General features: G+C 31.5%; 2 long non-coding RNA genes across 3 annotated transcripts in view; one reads left to right on the top strand and one right to left on the bottom strand.

Moving 5' to 3' along the window:
- The window catches only part of LOC146997792 (uncharacterized), a 165,191-nt gene that overhangs the window by 11,585 nt on the left and 127,829 nt on the right, over positions 1 to 25,777 (bottom strand). Inside the window, exons 2-4 of one of the 2 annotated variants that reach the window (XR_015040854.1) lie at positions 21,195 to 21,456; positions 20,830 to 20,909; positions 10,004 to 11,411 (exon numbers count right to left, since the gene is read on the bottom strand). This is a non-coding gene — a long non-coding RNA (uncharacterized LOC146997792). Of the gene's footprint in view, positions 1 to 10,003; positions 11,412 to 20,829; positions 20,910 to 21,194; positions 21,457 to 25,777 lie in introns of those variants that run through there. The other variant, XR_015040853.1, reaches the window with a different exon arrangement.
- LOC118190301 (uncharacterized) overlaps positions 1 to 25,777 on the top strand; it is a 176,591-nt gene that overhangs the window by 92,779 nt on the left and 58,035 nt on the right. Inside the window, exon 2 of the long non-coding RNA XR_004758409.2 lies at positions 3,572 to 3,702. This is a non-coding gene — a long non-coding RNA (uncharacterized LOC118190301). The remainder of the gene's footprint in view (positions 1 to 3,571; positions 3,703 to 25,777) is intronic.

Below are 25,777 nucleotides of genomic sequence, written 5' to 3'. Positions count from 1 at the left end.
TCCCTGTTAAAAAAATCTGATGTTGACAGCAGATAACTCACATAGCCTACTAAATTGTACAAATTATTTTCGACACTTCATTTGAACTTATTTCCTCGAATTATTCTAACTTAATTAACTGATTTCTCAAGGCAAGTTGAAAATGGCCTCAAAAGTTGCAAATTTTGAAATTAAATATGTCGACCAGTTTTTGTCGTACGGGAGTGGAACTTCTTCTATTTAGTCCAAAGAGGCAATTTGCCCAGAATGACTATTAATTTCGTTTTGGCATTTTACGTTGATTCACTGTAAATGTTGGTTCACTTTTCAAATTGTTGCCACCAAATATTAGAGCCCTGCATTATATTTAAGGAAGAATCTGCATAAATGTATGTATCTTTCTCGCATTGGGATAAAACAACGGTACCTAGAGACATCCAATTTTGAATAACGTACGTTTCCACCCGAATATGGGCATCTGGTAGCCTGAACTTGGAATATGTTTTATTATCTATTTCATATATTGTAAAACTTTAATAAATTTTTGATTAACAAACTCAAAGATTTCAAAGCGAGCAATGTCAACACTGTATGGGGGGGGGGAGAATTTATCTCCAGCGTTCGAGACTGTGTATCGGAAATTCTAAAGATATGCTCCTTTTAATATTATTTTGCGATATTGCTCTTGAACTGAATTTTATAGTTTAAGTGCTAATAACATGATATTTAATAAATGAAGGTAATACACAGAATGTTAAAAAAAAATGCTCTTTTGGGCGTAAGGAAACGGAAGATGTCATTAAAAGTTAGATTTCGTTATTTTTCGAAAATTAATTATTTTTTTAATTTGACATTGCCAAAAACATGGATATTTTAATCCTTTAAAACACTTCTGTAACTGGAAGTATATGATTACAATCAAAGATTGCAAAAACAAAGGCCGGTTAATAAATATCTTGTAAGACAGACTTTGCAATTAATTAGAGATGTGTTACAAATTTTAAACTTTAATGTTAGTGTTTAATTTTTGTACCTATTTCAGGCAAGGTGCTTCATCCGTCCCACCCTTGATATATTCTAATTATAGATATAAATAAATAAATAAAATAAATTCGTAATTTCAGATTTTTGCTAACAAAATTTTAAAAAATTATATCATTAATTCAGTTTGTCAAATGCGTTGTCTATCTTTGTGTACTTCATTGCAGATCTGTAAATAATTACATATGACAACTTCTATTTAAAAGAGTCATCCTGTATGCATAATCCACCCCCTCTCTCTCTCCTGAGTCGGAGGCTAAAACTGAAGTTGTTTTCAATCCAGAGGGTATAAAACACAGCATTTAATTTTCCATATTATAAAAACCCATTGCTTGCGCATTGAAGTGGATCATTGAAGAAATATCTCCGCTTCTTAATATATCTTTCAGCAAACATTAAAATTGATACCGTTACCGTAATTAATAAGAATGTTTACAAAGCCGTAAATTTTACACCTTTCATTACAAATGCCGCTTTATTATTTGTTCACTATCATCTGCATCAAATGTTAAAATGCAAAATTTCTTTTGGAGCTCACCTCAGAAATGTTAATATTTACACTATGGGAATATATCATTATGAAAATTTGTTTCCATAATGATATTTTCCCCCTACAACAAAAGTATCCATTTTGACAGCTCTCGAATGCAATTTAATAATGTCTTTGCTTGACATCTGTACGTAAGGACAGACTAAAGGACTCTTTTTCCCCAAAACAGATTCTAAAATGGATTTTAAATTGATTCAAAAGGGAATTTTTCGTGACATTTGTACGAACGTATGTATAGTTCATATATATCTTATATAACTCAAATCGAGTAGCCTCAGAACGTTGAAATTTTGTATACAGAACTGCTATAACATGCAGTTGCGCACCTCCCTTTTCGGCTGCAAACAACCTCACCAAACGTATATAAATGTATAAGTTTCCCACTCTATTACCCAATTTTGTGACCTAAGTTTTTATTCTTGTATGTTGATAAATTGTGCATTTTTGGTTTTAAAAGTGTTTGAATTTTATGTTGTTTTATGATCCAGTTAAGGTTTTTATACCTTTAGTTAATCTGCATGCAATAGTTGAAAATTAACATTTACCTCTCCTCTTTAAAATAAAATGAAATTTTATTAATTTTGCTTAAGCTGTGATATTAAATTTTTGTAAAACAACTTCAGAGTATCAAACTTACTTGTGTAAGGCCATTTTATATATATAGAAACCCATTTATATTCTGAATAATATATTTTACCTATAAAGAGAAGAGGGAATATTTACATAGTTTCAGTAGTTTACATATTAATTATTTAAAACTAGAAATATAATTTTGTATAGTTTTATATTTGCCCCTATTTCAGATACGTTTTCTTTGTAGAATTCTGAATTCTACAGTTCTATTACACTATGACGCATCATACTTATGTACGAGTAAATATTTCTAGTTACAAAAAACTTCTGTATTTGGAATTTTTGACGGACTTGTTTGGTTTGTACTCTAGATTACCAATCTGTGGCACTCTTCATGTGTTAAACTGGTTTGTAACGTATGAGACTTCAATATAAATTTTAACGCTAGAAATGTCCTTAAACGAGTCTCTAAAGTTTTTACGTTCCTTTTGTTACGTACGTTTAGGATTTTTACTTTCGATTTTCGACTGGGATGTTAGTATTTGTATATCATCTAATAACGCTAAAAAGCTTTGTCACGAAATGATTTTTTTAATTCATTTTTCACATCCTTTTAGTTTAATTTCTAGAGCTTTGCCATTCCACAGATTTATTTTATTTATCCTGCAAATTTAATCACTATAATTGCTTGACAAACTGAGAAATTTTAAAGCATTTAACTCAATGTTTAATAATTTACATCTTTATTTTATTCTTAAAATCATTTAATTTATAATTATTTTCAGCGTAGTTGTTGTTTAAGATTTTTTCTAAACACACGTATTAGATACCTGGTACGTTTGTGTTTTTTATTTTAATATGTTTATATAGATTTTCCGATGATTAAAGAACCTCGTTATAAATTTGAAGTAAAAAAAATATCTTAATTTTGATAGTAATACAAAGAATACTTAAGTTTACTATTTTATACGCGTTCTGGAAAGTATGACGTGCTAGACATTCTAGAAAATATGACGTGACACAACTTCATAACAATAAAATGTCTTACGAACGCTACATTTATAGATACGCGCATAAGTACTAAAATGCGTGTAAAAAACTACGTCTACATTTCTTGCATACAAGGAGATGAAGTCTAATGGTTGGAATGGTCCATTCCTGAGTAAGGGGGTGCAGTCGGTATTCGAAGATACAAGGGAAGTTCAAAATACTTAACTAATAGACTACTGTATATTCTCCTAATGTAGTTTTTCAGGTAAATTTCCACAACTTCTTTATCCCCTGATTATTTAATTAATTAACAGTTTTGTATTTTTTGGCTTAGTTTTTCAGGAATCTTCCACGAGTTCATCAAGTTATGCATAGTTTGTATAGACCTGAAATTGATATTCCGTTGTTACTGATGAAATTCTTTAATTTATTTTATAGGTTCCTTTGCCACCAACTGGAGAAAAAACTGCTGTCTGTTAACCTTTAAATGTTAAATTTAATCCTTTAATTTCAATACCACAGTTCTGTTTTATCAGTTGCCGTGAAACAAGATAAATTCTCTTCTTGTGGTAAGAAAAAGTTTCTCATAAATATTACTTTTTATTAACTTCTTATCTTTCCACCTAATAATTATTTCAGTTAATATTTTACTGCTTTCTATTCCTATGATAATAGCTCAGACTGAATGTGCTGCATAAATAACATTGATTTTTGACAATTTTCTTTAGATCATTATTAACACTGGAGATTCTATATATGTTCGTGTCAAAAAAAAAAAAAAAAAATGATTAGTACCTAAATTCTAGCCCTATCAGCAGCCGGGTGGTTAAGATCTCTGAGTCAGGCAAACGGGCTAACTGTACAGTAGATTTTCGTGATTTTCTCCACATGTAATGTGACTATGAGCTGATATATCTCTCAGAAAGTCTCTCTCCTCTTAAAAAATAGAACGTAAGCTTTGCCATATTCAAATAACCTAATATAACCTAAATTCTATACAGTGTAGTTTATTTTAGTCTGCTGTGCACCCGTTTAGTTTAGTTTCAAAATTGTATAAATAAAACTGCCAGAAGCATTGTTGGAAAATGATTGGAAAGGCATTACCTAATTCTTATTATCTTTTATTTTTAGTTTATCGAAAAGTTATTTCATTTTTTGATTTATTTTTTAGTTGAAGCTTTCCTTTTTAGTTACTTATTTATTTATTTTTCTTGACTTAAGTATCTTACAATCAAAAACTATATATGTTTATTTATATTCTCTCTAACTTCTTTATTACTCTCAAAATTGTGTCTCAAGTATATTCCTTTCTAAATTAAAGATGTATTATATAAAGAAACAACTTCGCCAAAAAGGTTCATTATTACGTTTTTTATGACTTCACACTCTTTTCGAGATAAGTACTACATGTAGCACTGATCTGTTGTTAATTTTTATTGTACGTAACAGTAAATCCAATATTCCTCAAAATTTTGTTTCTTTCTCCCTAATTTCTGAGTAATAAGAAACAATTACAGGATGGATGAATAAAGCAGAAATTTGATTTGTATATACCCATTGCCTGATAAAGTATCATATCCTCACGCATTTGTGGAAATGCTCTAAATGAATGATATTCAAACTTTATGGCAGAGCTATCCATACAAATGGCAAACGACCCCAAAAATAATTTCTTCGACCCCAATCAAAGCATCGACCCTTAATTATGTACCATAAATTCAGATTTTTTAGGATTTTTACTCATCTTGCGACCCATTATTAATTTTCCAATACCACTGCTCTAAATAAAGTATGATAGTAATAAGCTACGACTTATCGCACTCGCATTTCCCCAGGTGTACCACTAACTCCGGTCTTTCTTTCCGCCTCTTTTTTTTTAATCGTAAAAATGTAACAAATTTTATTTGACGAAAATTTAACAAGTCATATGTTTTATTCATTTTAAAATCCATTAATTTCATTCGTGTAGGAATACAATGCTATATTAATTGACCCAAATAGTACCATAAAACGGACTTACTTTTTATCAGTGCGTAATTAATTTATTAGGAATTCTGGGGAGGATTTCAAAGACTTTTAATGCCAGTCTTACAATCACATCACACATACACGCACGAAAAAGAGAGGGGGAGGAAGTTGACATAAAAATTCAGTATTTGTAGATTATATAAGAATAATGAACCCTCTCTAAGACAGGCTTTTCAGGATTATTTTAGTTTTCTGTGTGCATGGCCATGAACGGTGATGTTCATTATCGATATTTATTTATGTTTCAGAGGTATTTTTCAGAGGTGGTTCATGTTCTGGAAAATGTTTGTCACAAGCTGGTTCACTGTCTTTTTGAAATTTTTGTGTATTTTTGCCTAACTTAAAGCATATAAAAATCAACACGGAAAAACTGTTACATGTTATCTCGATGCTGGAATTAAACGTCTGCAATTAAAGCTACTTCGATGTTTCACAGCACAGAATACAGAAAAAAAAAAAGTTTTCAAGAATGCCTTCCCGTGTGCAATTAAAGCAGGCAAACAAACATTTCCGCTCAAAGGTAGGAAAGAGAAAAAAAGGGGGAAAAAAAAAAAGTTGTTTAAAACTTGGAAATCGTTGACGGGAAAAAAAAAAAAAAAAAAAAAAAAAAAAAAAAAAAAATGGAAATCAGTTTCCGAGACTCAACCGTTTTGAAGTCTGTTTGCAACGGCACATTCGTGGGCGTCGCTTATCATCCAGAGAAATAATACTTGCGCCTTTTTTCAATCCTTCTCCTCCGTCTGCCTTTTTCCACATTAACTGCGTCCACAAAGAAAAGGCAAGAGAGGGTAGGCGAGGAGGTAGGAAAAGAGCGAAGTGCACGTCCTACGCACCCTGGTCACGTGGTCGTCTAGACAGCCACTCGACCCTCTGTTTCTCTCTCGGGCAACATTATATAACATAGCCCTAACGTCTGGGCCTACACTGGCTGTCTGGAGAACCAGGTACGTTGAACTCCTTTCTTTCTTACCCCTTTTTTTCCTTTTGCTACTTTTGATTAGATGACTATTTTTTATTGTTTATTGCTTTCATTTATTTGTGTATTTATTATCCTTTTTTTATGCATTAATCTCTGCCTTTTACCATACAGTCGCGAGGCTGGTTTTGCTTTTATTACTTCTGTTTATTGGCTTTTTTTTTACTGTTTTGTTTATTCTTATCTTCCGACGGCAGATAGGAAAATCAGTGTGGGTTGGAGGGCGTTATGTGGGGGAGGAGTAAATGCGCGCGGAACCGAGTTGTTGCCGCACCGTGCACGTGTGGCAGATTTGAAAATGCGCGCTAAAAATGAGCTCGTTGGAAGCCGGCCGCATGTACCGAAGAGTGTTTTGTTTGATCTCCCGCCCCTCAGTCTATGCATGCTAGTCTGTGGTACTTGTACACTTGCGTAGGTAGTAACGGCAAATATATGTCTGATATAAAAGTAGTGTTCTTAACTTAAAACATTAACCTAATTCTGCACACACTGAAATTAACTGCAGTTAATTTTTTTTTTTTTTTTTTTTTTTTTTTTTTTTTTTTTAGTTCTTTATATATCACCACCATCTGGCTAGGAAAAAAATGCAACTTTTAGATCGAACAAAAATTTTTGACCTCGTCTTTATATGGAAACAAACATATTTTTATATGGTATTACTCCAATGAATACATTTCTGGTGCCGTAGTTAAGAAACTTAACACTCTAAAACAGAGTTTCTTAAACTATGGGTCGTGACCCCAAATGGGGTCGCGAAGATTCACTTCGACAGTTGAATTTAAAGAAACTACATTCATAAGACTTTTAATGAAAGTACATTAATTAACATTAATGAGATTAGACTTTTATAGATTAATTACCTGTTATATAAAATGCAAAAGAAATTTGCAAGGCTATCTAGCGATTCAACTTAAAACTTGAGTTTTCACAAAAATCGTTGTTGAATTCTGGATCGGAGTTAGATTTCTCACTATTTCTAAAATGGCATAAAATGTTTTTCTCTCAATCCAGTACCACATATTTTATAAAACTACTTTTTCACTTTGAGGCTGATTAAAACCAAATGTCGCTCAACGTTGAAACATGTTGGAGAAGCTTTATGTCCAGCAGTGTCAAATATCGTACCAACATTTAATTTGTTATGCAACAGAAAACAACCATATATGTCTCATTAGAATTTTCTTTAATTTTTAATTTTTTATTTTATTTTTGCTTAAAGTAAATCCTTAAACTACTTCTATATATATATATATTGTTTACCCAAAAATTATTTAAGGCAGGTATTTATTTTTATATCTTTATTTTATATTTGGGGGTCGGGAAAAAAAATCTGTGATAAAAAGGGATCGCGACTGAAAATATTTTAAGAAGCCCTGCTCTAAAACAATATTTCTCATTTTTTTTTTTTTTTCTTTTCTGTTTTGCTACCTGTCTTCGGTAATCCTCGGTATACTATTACATACTGGTACATTTAATTAGTTAATTAATTAATTAATTATTTTATATTTGATTAAATTTGTTTTACTCAATTTTCGCTTATTTATGTATTTATTTTATTGTTTTTATTTTGTTCCATTTATTTATATATTCTTTGTAAAATAATTACCAGCACAAATTATAAACAACGAAACACCATACCTCTTCAAATCTAAGCCACATTCGTTATCCTATACAAAAGGCGATAAAAACAAAGTGGTCATTAGAATAATAACATTTCCAAATTATTAATTTAAATGAGAATATTGTTTTTGTTGATAAATCAAAGCGGATTATTAAATAAAAATATTTGCTACGTGTATTTTGCCTTTTGATTTAATTTTATTACATTCGTTAAGAATTAAAATTCCTCCAATGAATTTTCCTCCATTGATTGGATTTAAATTTGCGTCTTTGACCAGATGACGTCTTATAATCGAATAAATAAGGTCTTCTAATTTCTTTGCAATGAAACACGTATATTAAACAATAATATACGCAATACAGGGGAGTATATATATAATGTATATAGGGATATAATACTGACTTTCCGCGAATTTGGAAATTTTTTGTTAATTTCAGTGAAATTTAGAAGAATTTCTAACATTGCGCTAACATTAGATTTTTCAGCAAATGTGATATGAATCCGCGAATTTCGGATTTTATCTATTATTTCTCAATTGTTATTATAGCTGTTAAATTATTGTTATGATTAAATAATTTTATGCTACTTTGAAATAATTTAATAATGCTACTTTTCTTCAGAATTTCTGAGAAATATACTGCAAATAAATATTCCAAAAATCCAAACTAAAAAATTAAACTTTATACGAGCCTAATTTCTGCTGGATTTCTGAAAAAGATCGTTCTCTGAGTTCTATAAAGTTGACCTCCGATACTTATCAATGCCGACAAACAATTTGGACGTTGAATAATCCCCTATTTTTAAAACCGTACTACTTAATACAGGAAATCGGTTTATGTGCAGTACATAATGTTCAAAAACACCGTCCATCTAATTAGCAGTGTTATTCTAATGTAACAGTATTGAATACGTATACGAAATTTGATTGGTTTATAATTGTAAATTTCAATTAAAATAGTATAATACGAGTATACTTTTTGTTTACTTTCATAAACTTGTTTGCTTCCTTTCAGGTATACATCCACCTTCTGGAATGTTATCGCAAATCGTCAATCACGAAAACGCGAGTGCAATTCCCCAGGCCTCGAAAATTTCGCGAATTTCCGCTCTTCACCCTTCCTCAGGCAGTTCCTTTCCTCTCCGCTATGAAATTATTACCTTAATCACCCTACAATCGTACAATAATAATATTATAGTGTTACTACTTTGACAATAATATTTCAATGTTTCTGTAATGAGATTGCTCAACTTGCAAAGAATGAAAGGTTTAAAAATATTAAGATATTAAGATTTTCTAGTAAAAGTTCTAAAGCACTACATTCAGCAGTTTGTGGGCTTTATTAAAAGCTGACAATATTAAAATTTTGTTTCTCTGAATATGATGATTAGAATTTTATCATTTAGGAGAAGACATGCAAATCGTGATGCTTTTCGTATACGTATACACATTCAAGTTGTTGAATAAATTTTGTATCACATCGACTTCTAACTACTGTTGCCTCCTTAAGACGTAAAACCTCTTTGCCTCTATCTTGATGCTTAAAACCTCTAGGAATAATTGAAATGTCTCCTAAGGAGGGGTATTGCTACATTTTGATAAACACTGCTTCAGTTGCAACCTTACATAATTCGCAGATCAATACTTTTGCTTTGTATGTAATAATTTCAAACTGTACAATGTCATTAAGTAATTTAATTACCGTTGCAGTTTTACCAGTGCTTCTGTAATCACTTCATTAAATTATTTAAAAGCAAATAGGGAATCTTCAAGAAAAACTATATGCAATAAATATATACACCAATGCGTAGTTCTTCTGCTGAAAAAAATTATTTAAAATCATTCTAGCTTTATTATAGTATTTGAATAGAACATGTGGCAACGATTAGATAATTCTATTCTTTAATAATGCTACTTTTCTTTAGAATTTCTGAGAAATATACTGCAAATAAATATTCCAAAAATCCAAACTAAAAAATTAAACTTTATACGAGCCTAATTTCTGCTGGATTTCTGAAAAAAGATCGTTTTCTGAGTTCTATAAAGTTGACCTCCGATACTTGTCAATGCCGATACTTGTCAAATGATATAAATTTTGTGCATTATGAGTTATAATATGAACGAAATATAATACTGTTAGGTGAATCTAGCGCCAGAGTGTCGGTAAACAAATACTAGAGCGAATTTTAAAGAATGCATTTATTCGATTGTGGTTTATGCGCTGTCAGCGAAGTAGATTTAATTCAATCCAATAAGTTTAAATGAAATGCAAGAAAAATGCGTATAATTTAATATTCCGTGCAAAGAAGTCATGTGGTGTACACATCAGATTTTTTGATTTTTTTAAATTTTATTTCCTTAACCAAGCAGGAAGTATAATTACTAAAGGAATTGAAAAATTTCAGACAGAGCCTGGAATTTTGAGCACTGGGCTACTAGTGAATTCTGCAAATTTTTCTGAAATTTTAAATTTCAGTATGTATTTATTTATTAACTAGAAGTTTTGTGTAAAATGTTTCGTGACATGTTGAAGAATGCTCCTATTTAATTTTAAGTATACGTGAACAAATTTCTATTAAAATACTTATTAACAGGAAGCTATTTTAAATGAATAACTGTTAGCATATGTTCTGCAACAAAGCTAAGTAATACATTAAAACTAGACTAGAAGAGAAACACGCTAATGTGACAAACAAAATCGTAAAAACAACCTTGTATTTAGCGTAAGTATATTGAAACACTCAATCGATTTCGAGGGCAGCTAAAGGTCCCTCCTCATCAGGAGAAAGAAATACCTAGAAAGAAGAAAAATAAAGGGGAAGGAGTCTCAGAAACACGTGGTCCTTATCAGCACTGCACGTGGTTATAACCGGATTTTTAATCAGAGTTACACTGGCTGCCTACTTTTACTGAGCCAGGCTATCTAATCAAACATGTAACACAAAGGACAAGAAAAATTAGCAGATAAAAATAGGGAGCGATCAAATAATTATTTGAAGTTCAGATTTTGAGTGTGAAGGTGCAGTTGCCCCTCTCTCCCTATTTACTTACTTCATGTTTTAGAAAGCAAATACCGTATATAATTGAAATGTCTCCTAAGGAGGGGTATTGCTACATTTTGATAAACACTGCTTCAGTTGCAACCTTACATAATTCGCAGATCAATACTTTTGCTTTGTATGTAATAATTTCAAACTGTACAATGTCATTAAGTAATTTAATTACCGTTGCAGTTTTACCAGTGCTTCTGTAATCACTTCGTACATGTAATCACTTCGTACATGACGTATATAAATTCAGCTACTGCAGTCTGAAGTTATAAATATTGATTTAAATTACAATCATTTATATACGATACGTACTTTATAATTTTTCGAAATATGCACATATTATTCATAAAGTTATTTTTAATTCTTACAGTGAGACCTAAAGAAAAGCTTTAAAATGCCTCTATGTTTAAAACATTTTTTTCCTGCAAAGAAGCGGCTGAAAACATTCGTATAGAATAAAAAATATCATCCGAAAATTCCATTCAGTGCTCTCTCTAATGAATTTTTTCTTCTAGATTACAGTAACAAAAATGTATGACATTCTTTCTGTAACTTCTGATAGCTTTCGGTTTTCTTGCTTTTTATTTCATTTTCCATATGAAATCCTGGAAAGAAATTGAAAGAAAAATTAACATTTGTCTAGTATTACATGTTTTTTTTCCTCAGTATAATTTTAACTACAAAAACTTTGAAATGATAAATTTTTATGAAAATGTTTAAAATTTTAAAAATCTAAAAACGTAGTTTTTTTATAAAATATGAGATTATTCAACCGACAATAAAAGGAAGACGAGATTGTCAAAAGAAACGGCTACTAAATCGTAACTCTCATCTGCGAACTACTCTTATTATTAAGTTATCAATGTATGCTTTATATCAGTACCGAGTCGACTTATTTTTAATATAATATTTACTTCTCGAAGCATAAATAATATGAAGAATTAAATTTTGCATCTTTGATTTGTATTGAGATTTTCAAGGAATTAAAATAAAATGCACTTTTTATAAAAATAAATAAATAAAAACAATATGTTTCTGCGCAGCAGTACTTAATATATAACATTAAAAACATCTTTATGATAACAATAATGTTACAAATGTCCATTAAAAATGTAATTAAATGTATTGATATTACAAATTAAATGTGCTATAAATTATTCTATCAGTTAGTTATTTAACATTTTTTCGAATCTAATGGCTCACCTTTTCTCCATATAAGCGTCATTAAGAATGGGTGAGCCTTAGATTCGTTAGAATTATAGAATTGCGGATGCTTTCCTAATCAGCAATTATTCCGAAATAATAATTTTCCCAGATAATTAACTAAAAAGGAATGTTATTGTAGATTTTATTTTTGACGCAAAAAATAAGGTCCAGGTAACGTGTTAGAAAGAAGTTCTATGTCTGTGGTAAGTGTAACTAAAAATTGTAGTCTATCTATTATGCTAAGGATAATTAATATTCATTAAGATTTGTTATGAATAAGCTACATTAAACCATGCTGTCGGATAGAACTTTAAAATGACACGATTTAAAAGGATTTAACCTGCAGTGAATGCAAAGTATAATAAGTTATAACTTTTGTGTTTTTACAAAAACTTAGAAATAAATAAAAAATCCTATTAATTAATATTATAATTTACTTTTAAGAGGATAACATTTTGGAAAATTTTGCAATCTATAATAATGTGCTTTTATGCTTATTCAGATATATCTCATATATCGTCTTAGGGTAATTTAAAAATTTCCAAATTTAAGGAAAAATATTTCTGGATAAATAATAAGTTTTTGGCATAGAAATTTTTAATTGCAGTTTATCTTGATTCTGATTATATCTGACAGTTAAGGAGAAAAATTAATGAGGCAGTAATTTGTTGTATTATGACATAAATTATTAAGAGTTTTATTATTATTATATAATTAAGACATATTTTCGCTCGGAACGAACCTCTGAACTAACTTCCGGGTAACTTATAAATTATCAAATTTTAAGTTAATTATAAGGTAGGTATTAAGTAACTATAAGGTATAACTATAATTTTAAATTGCAAACATAATTATTTGTGTTCAGTTATGCTTCTCATAATTATATGCATATAATTATATTTGCAAATACACTCTTTATTAGGAATTAAATTATTAGGAAAATCCTTAATCAATATATTTGTACAGAAGGAACCCCTGAAGTACAATTAAATGTATATCTAATAATGAATTGTGTATATTACAATTGTACTTAAATTGTTGCATTATTCCGACACTTAGTCTTTAATAAAAGTCTATTCTGAAGTAAACGTTGAAATAATTATGCGCATGGTAGTAAATTAAAATTTATTTTATTCACTTTTATTCGCATTAACTTCGCAGCCATTTGCCTGACTTTAATCGTTTCACATTATGATTTTTTCATACTGAATATGTATAATAAGCAGTACAAGATGCAATACATTTATTTATGTGAAATTCCAAGAAAAGTTTATTTTGTTTGTAAGAGCAAAATTTATTAAAATGCTTTAATTTTTTTAACAAAATTAATTCAGATTTTTTTTTTTTTTTTTTTTTTTTTTTTTTTGCAAACAAGTTTAATAAGTTTTTTTGTGAAACTTATTTTTAAAAAACTATAAACATTTTAAAATTTTGCTTTATTTATTTATTTATTTTATCTCTTAATTTTAAGAACTTAGAATTTATCACCATCTTATACAACTCATTTTATGGCAATGTTTCATGAAGATGTTAAAAATTTTTAATGCATATATAAGTACTGGCAGGGCAGTCGAAGTACTAACTGCAGTAATGGCTGATTTTATCTTTATTCTAGCTGACAAGCATTTTTAAGCCAATATAGATAAGTTGGCTCAGTAAGTGTTCCTTTTCCCGAAGAACTATATCGGTACCTTATAGATTTCTTAAATATGTATTTGAATTAGTAACATCAGACCCTAGCAAGCTAGTAGTAACCAAACGAGACAGAGAAAGGGTGAGGCGTGTCTAAGATTAAAACTTGATTCAGATTGATTTGATTTTGGTTTACATTTAATTCTTACTGGTTAAAAGGTTTAGGTTCCTAAATTTGAAATCTTATTCGCTAAAGCGTTTTGTAAGTACTTGCGTCATGAACATTATGTAAGAAATATATGACTTGGATTGACTTTGAAATGACCCAGTTTAGAGAGATTTATCATTAGAGAGAAAATTATAGTTACCATTACTATAGGCAGTTACTATTTTTAAGACAAAAAAGGGGAAGTAGCCAAATTAAAATAAAGAGTTAAACAACTATTGCAAATTAAAGTTAGAACTTGGTTTTAAATACTTTTTATCTTGCACGTATATACATATATTTTTCAATTTCTTTAAGTTTTCCGCTCTGATGACCCTTTCAAATAATTTATTGATCTCACTAATTTCCTGCAAAAAAGTTATACTGTACTGTCTACTTTAAAATATTAATTAAAGACTTGATATAATTAAATTACATGTGTCATTGGGACCTTGCAATTATTACATTATTCGGACAGCCATCGTCATATCTTTGATGTGAAGAACCACAGCTTGAAATAAATTCCAGATCTGAGGAGACACTCACGTAAAAATTATTCCATTTGCAGCTCCTCATACTTAAGCGTTATTCACAAATTTACGATATAATGCAATACATTTCGATGCTTTCTTGGTCAGTTTTCTTTTGTGTTATCTCTGCTGTCTGTAGAGGATACTGTATTATGCACGCTAGTGATAGCTTAAGTGGACAAAGCTTCAGCTATTATTAAAAAAAAAAAAAAAAAAAAAAAAAAAAAAGATTTATTTTACTCTCACAATATGTTAATAGTTACCTGCAAAACTTTGAATTGTGTATTTAGAAACTCCTCAACTAACTTTCCCAGACAGGCTATGATAAGACATTGGGATTCATGATAAGACTTTGGGTCTTATCATGAATTTCTATCACAAAATCGTTATGAGGTATCAAAACTTTTTCCTTTCTCACTTTTTAGCAGTAGTAGCTAATACAAGACAATTTACTGGTGTATGGAAATGAACAGCACAAACACAGAAGAAATTGCAAACAGGCCAAATGGAATTAAGAAGCGCATAAAATAAAAATTAAAAACACACTAAAGAAACAAACAAAAAAAGAACTGAAAGCTTTTAATACTCACATTGCACCCAAAGGGACTTTTTTTTAACGTTTCGCGTATTGCCTTTATTTATTAAATATCATGTTCTTCGCACATAAACCATAAAATTCAATTCAGCAATAATATCGCAAAATAATTTTAAAATGAGCATATCTTTAAAATTTCCGATACACAGTCTCGCGCACTGGAGAAAAAAAAAATTTTTTTAATTTTTTTTTTTTTTTTTTTTTTTTTTTTTCCGTACAGTGTTGCCATTGCTCGCTTTGAAATCGTTGAGTTTGTTAATCAAAAATTCGTTAAAGTGTTACAAAATATGAAATCGATAATAAAACAAATTCCAAATTTGGACTTCCACATGCCCATATTCGGTGGAAGATTACGTTATATAAAATTTGATGGCTCTAGGTACCGTTGTTTTATCATAATGCCAGAAACATACATATATTTATGCATATTCTTCATTACTTAATTTCTTTAAATGTAACACAGGTCGATAGTATTTGATCAACAATTTGAAAAGTGAAACGGACATTTAAAGTTTTCGATGCAAAATCCCAAAACGAAATTAATAACCCTTATGAGTTAACGCCCTTTGGGCTAAAAACTCACTAAAATATTTCAGTTAAATTGAAAAACAGTTCAAAATGGTCAATTGGTTTGAATCATCTCCTTAGCATGATAGCACGCTAGTATCTTTGAAAAACGTATCCTGCTAGAGATGGATGGTTTTCAGTATGTCTTGCAACCATAATATCAACATCATGCGCCGCATAGTTATGAATTTGAAGGAATCCAAATCTGCGTAAGTAAAATTGCTAAATAATCATGCTCCGATTTTAAGCGGAAAGCTTGAACATCATGTCTCTTGGAAAATTAGGAATTTTTTCCGGTAGTGTTTCTCAATCCTATTCTTCGACGATATAGGAAATATAAGCGACCATTTTGTGCGTAGTTAAAATCGTAAATAACATTTCACTCTTTATTCCGGAACCACAAAGTTTACTTTATTTTATTAAGCCTAAGATCTCTCTCTCTTTTTTTATTGAGTTGATTGTAAGTACACTAATGCTGTCTGCCTAAAGGGAGGGATAGAAGACTTTCCAAGGGAAATTGGCTGCTATGCGCGTTACGCATGGGGAAATCACAAAAAAGGCCCATGAAGCCAGCCTGTCCGCCTGGAATCGAACCCATGTCGAAACTACAACCATAAGATTAATCCATGTGTTTCTTTATCGTGAATTTTTGGGTCTTGTTAGCAAAACATAACGCCTATTCTGTAACTGACTGAACTGACTAATTCTAATACTATTCGGTGAAACAAGATAGTATTTAAATTTTTTAAAACTGGTTTCGCTGAAAGTATTTCGCTGAAAGTAATTTTTACTTACGAAATCTCTTGAATCCGCAGTTAAAACCCCTTGCATTAAAATTTAGTAACATACAATTTAAGTAGCATAGGCTTCATGTTCCAAACTATCTAGTTGTTCAGATATAAATTAAGTTACTCCTTTCCTTGAATAATGCAATTCGTATTTTTTCAATTATTTTAATTTACTAAGTTAACGCTTCATATTCAGTAAAACTTAACCATTGTGTCGTATACATTCATCGATGACAATATTTGTGTTATCTGTAAATATGACTTGGATCTAACAGTTTGGAATATATGATGTGGTATGTAGATACATTAGATTATTTCGAAGTAGGAGAGATGAAAAATGAGCAATGCCCTCCCCGGTACACGAACCTCTCGAATACGCGCCGAGCGTGCTGACCACTACACCACGGAGGCATGTTAAGAAGGCGGGAGAAATACCTTATAGGTATAGTGAAAATCTTTATAAATCTTATTCAGCATGTGTTTACATTGTGATTGTACGTATATTGTATATGCCTGCAAGACAAGACAGTTTCAAAATCGGGCACTCATATTGGAAGGATAATGTTCCTATTTTAAATGCTAACTGGCGATGATTTTTTTAAATTACTTTCTCGGATTTTATTGTAAAATTACATATGATACTCATGACATATAAACAAGCAAATACGTTTTAGGTACCATTTGCAGATACTATAACATATTCGGCATAAAACTGTAGCGATGGAAAAAAAAAAATGTTTAAATGATTTCGTTATTGTATCCATCGTCAGTTCAAGACAGAAGAACAAATTTTGATAATATTTGACATGGCGTAGCTTTCATTCCATTTAAGGGCCTTTTCTTTGAACTTTTTGTCGAATAATTTCAAAAGGAATTTATATACTTCACCTGAAGTGAAACTCTGTTCCTTGTGTTAATGACGGCTGAGTTCGGGAGCAAATATTGTTTTTTTCAATAAGGCAGATGCATGAAGACATAATTAGATTGGCAGTTCAACATTTAATTGCAAGAGAGCAAAAAATGTGAAAGTACTGCAATTCTTTCTGACTTTATTAGAAGCAACTCTTCGCTTTCAAATGTACACTGATGAAATAAATTAAGAGAATTTGCATATTTGATCTACAATCTCCAGAACTACTGGACAGATTTTAATAAAATTTGGTGTGAACATAAGTTGATATAATACAAACAAAATAAACATTCAACAGTTATAATAGACACACATGATCGTGTGTAACACTCATGGGAGTCTGAAGGTCTGAAACAGCGGTTGCAGAAGACACAAAGGAAATGGGTTAATAGCGGGTATGGTCCCCTCTTACAGCCATACAGGTCTCGCAGCGTGATGTCTACTGTAAATAAGGCAGTTTATCAGTACCTGCGGCAACTGGTCCCACTCATACAGAAACTCTGTTTTCAGTTCCTGGATGATACTCAGTTGCAATTGCCCTCCCCAGATCGTTCCAGACATGCTCTATAGAGTTGAGGTTTGGAGACCTGGCTGGTCAATCCATCCGGCGAATATCCTCACTCTCGAGAAATTCGTCGACCAGAAGAGCTGTATATGGCCTCGTGTTATCGTCTTATAAGATGAACACGGAGCCCACTCCAGCTCGGAAAAGGCGAGCATAGGGCTCCAAGACCTCATTCCTATACCTCACACTAGTCACAGAGCCTCTGTCAAAGACGTGAAGAGGTGTGTGGTCATCCAACATGATTCATGCCCAGACCATCATACCGCCACGCCATAATTGTTGATTTCGAGTACATTGGAGGGTGGGTAGCAGGTCCCTGGCTCTATCCATATGAATGTACGACGAGAATTGGTGTTTAGGCTAAAACGGGACTCGTCGGTGAACAGAACAGTCGCCCATTGCTCCGTTACTCCAATCAATATACTGAATGCACCATGCTAATCAGACTCTCCTGTCCGTAGACGTGAACAGGACGCAAACAGCTGGTCTTTTGGCAAACATCTCTTTCTCATTCAGTCTTTTCGAAACAGTCACCCTTATTCCAGTGGCTGCATAGGTCCCGAGAGAGCTGAGAAGCTGTAGCCCCTCTGTTACGCCTCGCTAAAATGGACAAATAGCTATCTTCTCTGGCCGTCAGGGCTCTTGGACGGACCTTGCCCAGGCTTTCTCTCGATGGATCCAGTATCCTGGAACTGTTTCCATAGGTTACACACGACGCTGGGCGTTAAATTAAACTCTCTGCGTAGTGCTATTAACTCAGTTTGGCGGAACAGGTTAAGTAAAGTGACCATACTCCTCATATCTGAACTTGCGATAGGCCTGCATCTAGCCTCTCCACAATTCGCCACCTCATTCCATCTTCTAAGCGTTGGTGGCTACTCATTTTTTTCTGTTCCGATGTGAATTTAACCGACTGCTGCAAGATAACACCAATAAATTCGCCGAAGTGTGCTAACGAACGCAATTCGTCTTACCCTCCACGCGTTTATGAGGCCTGTTTTTCTGCTGGCTCCGCCTACACACAAGTGTACGCTTATGTATTTGCCGTACAAGATTCGCATTTTTATCTAGAAGCAGTGGTTTTTCCTTCAGTTCAGTTTTTTTCATGCAATTCGGTAAAATATGCAAATTCTCTTAATTTATTTCACCAGTGTAGATTATGTATGGTTTAAAAGAAGATAAAAACTGTCTTGGAATTCTTAAAGGAAGACACAAGACAATTGTTCTTCTGTCGATACTTCTGTACCCTAGTCTGTTTGCCAAAGAGAGAGACAATAATTTTTAAAGGATGTTTTTATAAAGTAAACTTTCATTTAAAACTCATAAAATAATAAATGAGCTAAGAGTAGAAAATTATTTTAGCACATAGTTTAATAGGAGGGAAAGACCAAATAATTCTATTTAAAAAATTTCTCTGCTATTTTATATCATGAATAACCTCATTCCTATACCTCACACTAGTCACAGAGCCTCTGTCAAAGACGTGAAGAGGTGTGTGGTCATCCAACATGATTCATGCCCAGACCATCATACCGAATGTGAAATGAATAATGAAAAAAAATGAATAATGAAAGCTTAGAGCGCTATTGATAAATGTAAATAGCCTGTACTTTTGACGATGTTATTCGATTACTAGATTTTAACTATGCTATTAGATTACTAGATTGATTACTTATTATTCATTATTTAGGTCCCCCATGCTTTTATTATTCATGGTATAATTTTTAATTGAAAATTTTAAATCCTTCTGCACCACATAGTATTACACAAGGCTTACATGGTATAAAATTGTAGATGAAATTTTGTACGTAATTATTTAGTTTCTCGTTCCCATTAAATTATTTAATAAATTATATTTTGCCTTTTAGTTCATTAATTGTTTTATGAGCTTAAACAGAGATAAGGGTGAGGCAAGGTAGGCACTTGCGTCAGATGAAAAGTTATCTAGCCACGGCTCTGGTTTAAAAAAATTATTTCCTAGAAGCACTCTTTTTAGTGTTTTTATATTTTAATGCTTTTAATCTCAATGACATGCTATTATCAAATTATTGAGTTGAAAAATTGTTCTACAGCTGTGCATAATCAATCATTTGCCTCAAAAATTATGTCAAATGATCGAAACCCGTCCAGCATTTTTTTCCATAAAATCAGAATTTGCGTTAAAAAACGATAAAAGGTTCATTTAATTTTTTTTCCTGCTGTATCCAATAGTGTATAGAATAAAGTTCTGGAAGTTTTAGTTTGTTCATTAAACGTAGATATTTGCTAAAGAAATAAATCGGTTTAATATTAAATCTTAAAAAAATGCCATCCACAATGAAAGGGTATGCAAATTTTGAGCTCAATAGCTTATCAAGGAATAGTTTAAAAATTAAGGGAAAAGTTTTCAGCGTATAGGGATATGAACGCGGCTAGTTTAAAGAAAAAATTCTAGAAAGTCAACTAATTAATACTTTTATCATTTTTGCTTTAAAAAAAGTTGGTTTTTAATAAAAATTTCAAAACTATTTCCCAGATATTGAAACTTTATCATATACATTTAAGTCATATACGTCAAATAATAGAACAAAAATCAAACAATTTTCGAAAATTAGTCGAAAAATCAGAAATTATTTTTAAATTTTCATACAAGTTCTTTATGAGACTTTTTCCTACTCTATCCGAAGGTTTAAACAGTAAAATTCTGAAATTTTTAGTTTGTTCGTTAAACAAACTTATGTGCGAAAATAATTTCAACATTGAACTAAAAAATTCTAAATCGGAAAGAGAAATTTTTTAAAATCACTTCAACACATTGTATTTTCGTCCACAAGCAATGTGTCTACAAAATCTGAACATAATAGTTTATCGGGAAATAGTTCAAAAATCGATGATAAACTTTTGGTCATGGCAGCAAACACTGTAGGTGACCTAACTAAAAGATTAAAAAATTGCGCAAACACTTTTAAGTGTAATATAATCCTCTGAAGTTGCAAGTAAAATAAAAATTTTATAAAAAATAAATGTAAAAAATTACGATAATCACCTCTTTTGCTTTGCTTGCTCTCTGATGCAAGGAGAATCTGATTCTGATCTCCACAAGGCAAACGAGGCGAATGCCCGGATCTGCAATTTCAATGGGTCATTTAAATTCTCATATCTCTTATTTTTAATATGCTCATACATATGTTTTCTTTTTTTAATTCTAGGTTTTGGACATATAAAATCAGAAATAGAAATAAAACCTTAAACTTTGTATTTTAGATTTTTTATACATTTTAAAAATCAGACATTGAGCCTTTACAGTTATTGAGAAATACAGTATAAAATAGAACTCCACTTCTTTTCATTTAAAATTATAGATTATGGAATTATGATTTATGCTGACGCAATAACCAGCCGAAGACTTACCTCCCAATCAATCAAGAACAGTTTCATTCCTGCCCTAAGTTGTAACCGTGTCGTTTCCACTACCATAGCCAGACTGAGGACAAAACTGTATTGATATCGAACTTTCTCCAAACCATCTCTTCGACTGCTCTGCTATTTTGGCCAAGCTCATCGGTATTGATACAAGTCCCTCGCACCAACTCCTCTATTCTTCGAAAATTATTGATGTTGCTGCTTCTGTTATAGATACATTTGGTACTATTTGACTCCTCTGCATTGACTCCTTGGACAAGACAACAACAACAAATTATGATTTATTAATGGGCAAGACAGCGTGCTTTTTTAAGTAATTCCAAAATTGACTTTTAAGATGGTGACGACATAAATTCCTCGTAATTACTAAAAAACATTACTTGTCCTTCGTTTAAAAGGAACTGAATTCTTTAATTCTACATTTCATTCTATGTATAGTTATCGAACTGATCAGATAATTTAATTTTGTTAATTTATACACCTCTCTATAATTTAATTAAGCTTTTAAAACTATAAAAAAAACAAATTTAAAATAAAAATAATTTAAAATATGTAATGTTTTATTTTGTACAACATATATTAAACTGAAATCATAAAAACAAAAAGCTAAAAAAAAGGAACTTTAATTTCTTTGTTTAAATAACTTTCAATGAAAAATACCTAATTACGAGGCCATTTCAAGAATCTCAAATTTCGTAAATCGAGCCCTGGATGCAAGTTTCTCAAATTAGCTTTTACCGCTAATATTGTACGGAGTTTTTTACTTTATTGCGAGTCGGAGCAAACTTTGTTACACTCTTCGGTAAAAAATTCAGAACGGAACAGAAGCATCTATTATTATTGTTCATTAAGTTCTACTGACATTATTGTCAAATACGTAACTATATGCTGCTAGTTCCAATAAATATTTTACTTTTTTGTGCGATTATTGGACTTTTAGTTCTCACATGCCGAAAATTCGCTTAACACAGGTAAGAAGGCTGTCGAAAATGGTGATAGGATTTTAAAACATTGGAATCAAACATACGCTTCACAAAGTGCATAAAATACACCACTTCCATGCAACAGTTATATGTATTTGCAGAAAGAGTTATAGCGCTACTTTGTATTCAACCCTCTTGCTACTGATGCAGTACACTTATATAGTGCGAATTTTCGAGATTGTTTTCTCGAATTTAAAGGATTTTTTAAGATTTTGCGAATATTAGCCTTTTTTCGCAAATGTCGAATAAATCCACGAATTCCCTATTTTTCCCCAGCTACTTTAATTTTTTTATAATTGTTCAATTATTTATATATTTAATTAATTTTTATCCCACTTTCCGTTAGAATTTCTGCAAAACTACGTTACCAAGAAATAATTTTAAAAAATCCAGACTACAAAATCGAACTATGAATCACTTTTGATGCACATTTAGAATGATAAAGAAAGTGCTTTTCCGAAATTACACACAGTCGTTCTTCGTTATTTTCGAGTGAAGATAAATAATTCAATGCTAAAAGAATTCTTTTTTAAGTGCTATATAGCGAATAAAATTCGTGTACACACTGCGTCTGCAAAATTTTAGAATTAATTTTTTAACAAATCTCAACAAACCTACCAATTGGTAGTTAACATTTATTATTAAGACGTCTCAAGATATTTTTCCTACAATAGCGTCTGTTTTTTCTAAAATATCGAACTGAATTTTTTATCTTGTTAATCGTTTGTTTTGATCTGGAGGATATTTGTTGTCATGGAGTCGAAAGTTGAGCATAAGATAGCTGTGAAATTTTACCATAAAGCAGGAATGAATCCTAATGTTTTGAACAAATTAGGCACTGGAGATGAAATTTGATGCTTTACTTATAACCCTAATGGTGGTTATCTGCTTGGGGCGGAGAAGGTTCACTGAAATCTCGAATAAAGACTGTGTAGAGACATGACGATTTTTTCGAAGCAGGAGACATGAAAAATGAGCAGTGCCCTTGCCGGGATTCGAACCTCGAACCTATCGAATACGCGTGGAGTGTGCTGGCCATTACACCATTAAAGATTGTAAAGAAGGCTGGAGAAATAACTTATATACTCCTCCTTTTAGAGCGCGACTGGGGATTATTTGACTCAGTCGCCAAATTCTGGTGGTGGAGAATCATTATCCATCACCTTTTTTGTTCCGGCGCCACTGTAGAGACATTAGGTTATTTCGAAGTACTAGACAGGCAAAATGCAGTGCAATGCCCTCGTCGGGACTCGAACTTCGGACCTCTCGAATACCCGCCGAGTGTGCTAGCCATTACACCACGAAGGCATGCTAAGAAGACGGAAGAAATACCTTATAACTGCACTGGTGACTTATTCTTGATTGGAAAGGGAAAAAAGGGCTCAGTAATAGTCAGTGTTTCCATATTTTATAAACATGTAATGGAAGATTTCTGAAGAAAATTCAGCTCATTAGGATTGAAAAGATTGAATAAGGCTTAAATAACTGGTTTCTGCTGCATTGTAATGACTAATTTCATGCTCATCAAGTAGTTTCTATCGAAGGAAAGCGTCACAATTCTCAGCAGTCCCCTATTCACTATATTTGACACCTGCAGTAGAGTCTTACCTCAGATATTGTTATTTTAAAAGCACTGAAGAGATTCATTCGTAATGAAGAACCTAAAGCAGGCTTTCAAAAGATGAGTTTTACGAACGAGTCAAATGTCGTATGAACGTACCAAGCGATTTTCAAGGATTGTATTTTGAAGGAAAAAAAAATTAAGAACGAATCGTTCCATTCAGTTTTCTATTTCGTTCGAACTTAAATCTAAAACTTTGTAGACGCACTGTGTATGTACATTATAATCTATACAAATAATATTAAATTAAATGGTAATCCGGATCTAAAATAACAAGGTTGAATAAGTTTCCAGAATCTGATTGTTTTATAAAAATAAATTTCAATTTCAAAATTTGAAGTATAATTTAGTTACATATTATTTGTATTATTGCGCTATTTCTGGTATATATCTCGTCTACCCAGAAAATGTTAACCTAAGCTTTCGACTGCGGAATATTTCTGAAAACGTTTCGAGAATTTTCATCCTTTATCCGTTACCAACTCGCAAATTTAATTTTTTTTTTTTAAATCCCGTGATTAAAATTGCTTCACTGTCGAGAAGATTTTCTTTGCAACTAGCTTTCAGGACGTAAACATTAAATAGGATTGTTTTCCATTAACCGATGAAGAATAATCATTCAAAAAATTCCTTTTGAAAGAATGTTTCTATCGATAAAACTCAGAACTTCTTATCCACCTACTTTAAAACTTAGCATCATTATAGTCTGTTACTTTAAAATAGGCACTTGAAGGTCGCAGCGACCTTCCTTTCAGTAACGATTGTAATGTGTGTTGTCTTCACCGCACGATGAGGATTTTGGGATTTAAGAAAGTTAGAGGATTCGACCTTTTTTCCTCAGCAGTCGTTTCCATGGCCATGAGGCATGTATGGTTAGGAAGAGAGAAGAATGGTCTTGAAGTGCCTGTTCTAAAGCTTAATTATTACTTAGTATTACTTATTATAGTAGCATTCTTTAATTATTACTCCTTTATAATGGCATATTAAAAACATAAGGTAATAATGCGTGTATAATCTGAAAGTTAGTTCGAGCTTCGAACACGTTTAATAGAGAAATTTAGCACAACGCTCAGTATGTTATTACACAGCGAATACTTGCAAACCTCCTTTAACTAACAGATGGCTGAAATTTTAATGTTTAAATATAAAAATTCGGTATAAGAAGTCCTGCAATAATTTTATTTTAGTTTAGTTAAGTTCTTTATTCGTGTTTCGGGACTTAAATCGACAGTTAGCTGTTTCTTGTTTCTCCTTAAAAAGTTTAGAAAAATTTTAAACTATTAAAAAAGGTTGCTGTGACAGATGGTTTTACACTTTCAGTTAACTAAACTTGATTAGATATAAAAAAGGAACACGCCTCTTTCTTAAATAATTATGTTAAAATATGCTGCTGAAAGTCATTCAAAGCAGCCGATTGGCTATCTTAATTTTTATCACATTGTGACGAAAACGCTTGCTTTGCTTGCTTAGCCAAGGACTTGTTTCTTGAAAAATTTTTATTTTATTTCATTTAAAACATGAGAACCGTACAACGAAGGAGGAAATGACGGGACTTTAGTTTCTCTCTTTCTCTTTTCTTCCATCCCTCCCTTCCCTTATAAATTATCAGCGACAAGAGCGGCAGGGTCCACCAGTTCTCATCGCGTTGACAGCCTGTTGTGATAAGGAAAAGTGGTGCCTTCAAAGCAAAATGTCGTTGAAATTCTTTCAACAAGTTTTAGATATTTTACCATACTTGAGCTCCTAGACTGTAAAAGATTGCAGTCATTAGATTTTTTCACCCTTTTTCTTATGTAACAATTTATATAATTTGTTATAATGCATTTTAAGTGCATTATAATGCATAACAAAAAATGCATTTTATGGTCACGTTTTTAGAATACTATTAGACTAATAGTTAGTGACTTTCGTTCTTTGTAAAAAGTTAACTTAGATGCAACTTTGACTAATACGTATGAAGTATCAAT

The sequence above is a fragment of the Stegodyphus dumicola genome, chromosome 4 (genome assembly GCF_044657685.1).
Source record: "Stegodyphus dumicola isolate Sdum_Otavi_A_Nest chromosome 4, ASM4465768v1".
In the NCBI taxonomy this organism is placed as follows: domain Eukaryota; kingdom Metazoa; phylum Arthropoda; class Arachnida; order Araneae; family Eresidae; genus Stegodyphus; species Stegodyphus dumicola.
The sequence above is the reverse complement of the archived record's forward strand: the minus strand, read 5'-3'. Positions and strand labels throughout refer to the sequence as shown.